Below are 6498 nucleotides of genomic sequence, written 5' to 3'. Positions count from 1 at the left end.
TAAAAGCTACAATAAAAACCACAGCAGTGCACTCAGTCCTTCATTCTTAGACACATTGGAGCATGATTTCTGTGTCCATCTGGGATGAACTCCGTGCAACCCCATGGCCCACAATTTCCCACATGGCCACTGATTCTGGGTGCCCAACTTGAGACACGTTTGGACTGATTGTCAGCTGTGCTGAGCACCCTCTAAAAGCTGCACTCTCCACGTCTGAAAATCAGGCTGTGGAGGTGGCATCCAGAAATCCAGGCACCCAAAATCAGGGGCCATGTCTGAAGATTCAGATGCTTTGCAAGATATTTACAGCAACTCACCAACAGCCAGAGAAACCTAAATGATCTGCCCAAAGTATTTGTTTAGACTAGGAATTTTCATTTTGATTCACTTGTGTCTTACGTCACACTCCCATCACCTCCTCCCCTTTCCTCTGAGCAGCAGGCAGATGAGGGAGAGGAAGCCCTGCGCAAAAAGCTCATTGCATACAGATCCAGCCCCTCCTCAAATTCCCCACACCTGTGCGTAGCTACCATGCTGACAGGTGCCTTAGAAAGGCATGGAGATGCTGAAGTATCGAGCTGGATTAGATGTCACACAATGCAGCTCATTTGTGGGTGTGAATAAATCCCTGTGTCTCGCTGGCTTTTAGATTAAAACTCTTGTCATTTGGGATTTTTTTTGCTTTTCCACTCACACCGTGAGCTAGATGCTGAGCTGCAGTGTAGTGGTGGGAGTGCACAATGCTTGCATTAAGCCACATCTTTCCTTCCCCAATCCTAGGGCCACCTGGGGCTGTTCTGGCTGCCAAGGATCCCTGGGGCACCACTTTCTCCCAGCCATGCCTTCTGAGCTGGTAGCTAGCAGCAGAATGGCTAAGGAGCCACCTGAAGATTCCCTCTATGTACCTGTTGCAGTTACACAGGGAGAATCCTTCCTTCTGTGGACAGTGAAGCTGGATTTGAGGCAGCTTTGAATGACTCAGCTGCATTAAGACTCAGCAGGGCCATGGCAGCCAGATCACTTTTGTAGTGATAAAGCAAAAATGGCCACTTGTGTCCTGGCAGGAAGTCCTAGGGAGAAACTGGGGAGTCATTGCCACTTCTGAGCCAAAGGAAACCCTTTCCAGGACTCATCTTTTGTGGGCAGCCAGACCTTATTCCAACCAGCTGCATTTGTAAGTTCCCTGTTGCTGCAGTGTCGATGAGGCAGGGATGGTAAATTGGCCGAGAGGGAAGAGCTCGTTCCTGAGAGGATCTGTGCTTGTCACAAACAGGTAGGAACTTCCATAATTATCTCACAAAGAAAGGGGAAAATAATCACCCCAACGCTGAGCTGGAATCTAACAATGGCGTCTTGGCTGAGATAACCCTTCCTGAGGCCACTCCACCCCCCCGCCCCCCCATGGCTCAGCAACATAGTTCTCCTTAAATAGGAAGCAAGAGCTAAGGAACATCATCAGTCAGCACTGATAACTCTGAGCTCCCAGCCAGGCCCAGGGTACATTGCAACCTCTCTGCACAGCGATGATCTAAGAGAGAGTTATGTTGAGTGGGAAGTGCAGGGGAGGAGAATAAACCCAGGAAACGCCGATTTTGCGCCTCAGTAGTTCTTAGCATTAAGGACTGGTATCTCGCACCTAGCTGCCATTTTCCCTTCTGCCACATTGGACACATGCCGTAGGACCGGCTTTTCCTCAGCAAAATCAGCCACTTTCCCCTGGCCAATCAGGAAGGCAGGGAGGCTAGCACTGCAATTCCTGCCTTGAATCTCAGAGCTGCTTGTTAGCTCCTCTGACATGTTGTTTATCCTGGGTCCCAATCCCTTCTCTGGGGCTGAGTAAGATTCACCAGCGACTCAAGTGTCCTGTGATCTTAAACCACAGCCATGCAAAGAAAATGACATGAAGCCTCATTAATAACTCGCTTGCTAGCTTTCCAGATCCTGTCAGCCTCCAGCAGCCCTGTCAAGGAGAGGGACATCTCTGTGCTCATACATCCCAGTGAGCGGGGAGCACTGGGAACTGGAGTCAAGGCTCCTGGGTTCTATTCCTGGCTCTGCAGCTGACCTGCTGTGTTACACTGGGGAAATCACTTAGGGTATGTCTACAGCGTCAATTTTTCTTTGCAGCAGAGACTCTCAGAGCCTGGGTCCATTGGCTCGAGCTGCAGAGCTAAAAATAGCCAGGTCGACATTTGGGCTTGCACCCCAGCTCTGATACCCTCTTCCCCTCGCCGGGTTTCACAGCCTGAGCTCCAGCCAGAACAGGGCCATTTACACTGCTATTTTTAGCGCTGCAGCCCGAGCCCCAGTCAGTTGACCCTGGTTCTGAGACTCACTGCTGTGGGTTTTACTTTGCAGTATAGACGTACCCCTAGGTCATGATCCTCCAAGGTTTTTAGGCTCATAATTCCCATTGAAATCCATGAACTTTCTATGCCCCAATTTCCCCCTCTGTAAACTGGAGACAACAATATCCATCTTTGTAAGGTGCTTTCAGTTCTTCAGATGAGAAGTCAGATACAAATCAGTATTTCCATTGGAGCCCTATGCGTCTTAAAAGTTTCTCCTGAATTCTGTCTAATCTCTCTATAGACGATCTAGGTACCATTGGACAGTGTCCAAAGTCCACAAAGAAACAGCACAAGGAAACACCCAGGAAGAGGAGCTGGGGAAGTGGCCTTAAAGCTGAAGTGGTGATGTTCAAACTGCTAACAGACGATTCACCAGCAAGGCTAACACAGCTGCGATGCCACCAAAGCTGGTTAGGAAGGCAGCTTAAAATACGTTCTCAGCAATTATTTTATTGCCCGTTGATTGCACTGGGCAGTACAGCTCTGTCTGGAAAGTTAGTGGGGTTCCAAATGTCCATTTGAACGCTTTTCACTCCGAGTTTCGTGTTCAGATAAACGCCGAAGTGAATCTCTGCTCAAGCCATCCCTTTTTGTTTGGTTCCCGGCTTGCCTAAACACCATGCCCTGAGTCTTGTCTGACTCGCAGGCTTTCAGCTCACTGAAACATTCCTGAAGCCCAGTGGAACCTTCTGCTAACTCTGGCCAGCAGCTCAGGTTTGTCCCAGATCCCCACAATAGATGAAACTTTCCTACCAAACCCCAGGTTTCTATGAATAACTCCAATGTGTCAAACCACCTGTTCAGCAAATCAGCTCTGCTGTACAACAACCCCCTTTTCCAATGTTGTGTAAGAGCTGGTCCCAGCTCCATCTTTTCAGTTTTTATGAGAGGCTAACTTAAAGAACTTTGCTGCCTGAATCCAGAATCAGAAACATTACTGATAGGAAAGACCTACTACATCCTGAAGTCCAGCACAGGATTGGTCTCAAGATAACAGTACATCTTCCAGGGCTTGGTTCATTCTAGCTTTAAGCCTATTAAGTGATAAGTCTTCCAGCATTTCCTTTGGAACTCAGTTTGATTGCCAGTGCTGACAGCCTTGCTGTCAGCTCAGTCCCTGGGCCACTATTAGTATTTAGACTGTTCCATAATCTTATGCCATATTCTAATAGATCTGACCACTAGGAAGTTTTTCCATGTTAAAAGTTCATTTTTTAAACTCCTTCCATTATTCCTAGTTCCCTCTTGAGCCACCATAATTCCTGACCCTTCCTGGTGCCCGTGTCCTTCGCATACTTCTAGACAGCGCTCGTGCCCTCATCATTTAGCCAAAAATCTACCTAAATATTCATCAAGCCGTTCCCCATGATCCCCTTTTGCAAAGTGCTCTGTCACGGACAGATAGGCAAATATATGAATGTTTGTGAATAAATGTAAGTGACCTCTCTCCAGCTTCATTCACTTCCCACAAGGGGCCAACAAACCACGTTAGCTGAGACTGCAGTCTTTAGGTAGCTATTGACAAATATTCGAGGAAAGCAATTTTGGAATATTTGTGCCAGAAACTTTGATTTTAAGAGTTATCTACATCCAGGCAGTACCTAGAAATACCTTGTACTCTGCATGTCCAGCAAAGGTAGCTCAAATTGCCAGTATCAAACAGTGAATGAGCAACACACCGGTAAGTATGTTTGCACAGAATTTTTATTTAATTGATTTTGAGCTACAAAAAAAAAAAAAATCCAGGAAGTCTGTGGACAATTCACAAAGAGCTGAATAAATTATTTGCTGCAAATAATCCCTGTTTTAATTGTGGATTGAATAGTCCAAAAAAAACCTTTTTCTAAAATATGCACTCCAGGAATTATTTGGGGGAAAGTTCCCTGGCCTATGTTATACAGGAGGTCAGGCTAGATGATCACAGTCATCCCTTCTGGCTTTGGAATCTACGAATCCTTCTAAATTTGTCTGTTAACATGCCTCAGACATGCCGGTTAACACTGATCTAGTGCAGGGTAGGTTAGAACTAGATTATCTAAGTACCAAATCACGGTTTTACTTTAAGTCCTAGAGATGAATGGCTAGGTGTATTTCCAAATGTTTAGTTCTGCCGTGTTTATTCAAAGAACAATGCAAAAAAAAAAATTCCAAGAACCACTGTGTAGTTTCATTTGCCACTTGCAGTGATGCAGCATTCTGAACTCGATAGCACAAACATCCTGCGCCCGCCCTGTGCTTTGCCTGCCAGCGAGGGACTTGGTAACATAACAGTCTCTTAGGTTTCTAGAGCACTTCTCATCTCCCAGAGCAATGTACAGAGATGATAGGCATAAGTTCCTTATTACTCACCGCAGCGTAAATTGGGAGTAACCCTGCTGGGCCCGATTCCCCCTCTTTGCCCATCCCAACGTAAACCAGGAGTAACTCCATTAAAGTCAATGGAGTTATGCCAGCGAACAAACTGGTGTGAAGAGACTCATGCTATACCCAGAGGAATCCCTTCACCAGAGAAATGCAGTCATCTCTGGGGTGGATGATGACAACTGGGAGGGGCCAATTTCAGCCAAGTAGGTTGAGGCAGACCCCTGTTCTGTCTCTGGAGCATTAATACCTAGGTCTGGCAAACAGACCGGTGATCACTCAGGTCCCCTCTGAAAAGGGAATCAACTCCCTAAGCCTGGCAAGCTGTGCCCTGCAGCTGTTTCCTTACCTCTCGCCCAGGGAAGGGGTGAGGTCCCTCACAGCCAAGTGGCAGCCGGCACAGCGTCTGTGAAATGCACTTGGGAAGAGTGAGGCTTTAACAGGGCTCCGAAGCCCACCCCCAGGCCAGACGCCTGATTGGAGGAACGCAAGTGTGGCAGGGTTTGGAATGCGAACACTTGCTTGCTATTTCAGCAGTGTGGGTCACAGCCCCTGGTGCAGCTCTTCCCCCCACCCTCCCCCCATGAGCCCATATAAGCCCAAGCTGTTGTATGGCCTCAGAGAATTGCTATTTTAAACCCGCAGGGCTGAGATAGACAAGTCCCCAAGGGGCTGACACAAGCCAGCCAGCTGTCACTTTCAAGTGGCCAGAACTCTGATAAGCAAAATGCTCTTGCCTGGAGAGGACCTGGGTTTCAGACATCGGATGCTCACCTCCGAACCCCAGTTCCGAGCCCCATGCTGCTTCCTAGCCCCACGACACCCCACACCCTCTGTGCTAGGCCCAGAAAGCCCCAGGGCCAGTCAAAGGCTTGAGTCACATAAGCACCAGCAAGCCTGGATGTTCAGCCGAATCCCATAGGGCTGCCTGGAGATCAGAGCTGGCTCTCTCAGGAGACAAGTCCTCCCCTACAGCTGGACCCGAAGCCCCACCACAACTAGCTCTCTGGGAGCCCCAGAATTCCTGACCCACTGTGGCAACCAGAACGCTGCTGCTGCCGCCAAACCGGAAGCTCTCGAGCTGGAAAATACCCACAGGACTTCATTACTCCCGCACAGCCCCCAAAGCGGGGAGTGGCCACACCCAGGCCTATATCTGCCCTATGGCTGAGGTGCCACGTCAAGTCCCACCTGACGCCCACCCCACCCCTCTCTCCAGAGGCCAGCAGCTCGTCTGCCTCATTGTCCAGAGCGATTCACAGCAAGGGCCCCCCAAAGAACAGTCCGAGACCACGAGCATCTTAAAGAAAGCACCATTTATTAAGAAATGGAGCTCTATCAAAAGCAGCAGGTTCCTTCCTAAGCCAGTGGGGGGAGAGTGGATCCAGGGGGAGCCCGGGGAAGGCCCGATCAGCACAGAGGCTCAAGCTAAAGAATCCCAGCCTAGAGCTGGCTAAAGCCACGCTCAGGTGCTTTCTGCACTAAGGTGCTTGCTCCTCATGCCGAGGCGTTTGGACACTGCCACTGTAGTGGCTCTCCGCTGTGCTCCCTCCCCAGTGTCCTAGAGCTGCCCCCGCCCCTCCCCAGCCAGAGAGGGCCGTGCTCCTGGGAAAGGCTACAGCTAGGGCTGGGTTCCAGGCGGCAGCTGGGGAGCGCAGGGGCACGCAAGCCGGGGCTTTGGTTCAGGCCCATCACATTCTGAGCAGCTTTACGGTTCCATACAAAGAAGGCAAGGATAAGAACAGGCAGGCTTCTGCGAGGGTGGGTGAGCAGGGTCTGGGACTTC

Source organism: Eretmochelys imbricata, chromosome 21 (genome assembly GCF_965152235.1).
Source record: "Eretmochelys imbricata isolate rEreImb1 chromosome 21, rEreImb1.hap1, whole genome shotgun sequence".
In the NCBI taxonomy this organism is placed as follows: domain Eukaryota; kingdom Metazoa; phylum Chordata; order Testudines; family Cheloniidae; genus Eretmochelys; species Eretmochelys imbricata.
This window is presented reverse-complemented; position numbering follows the sequence as displayed.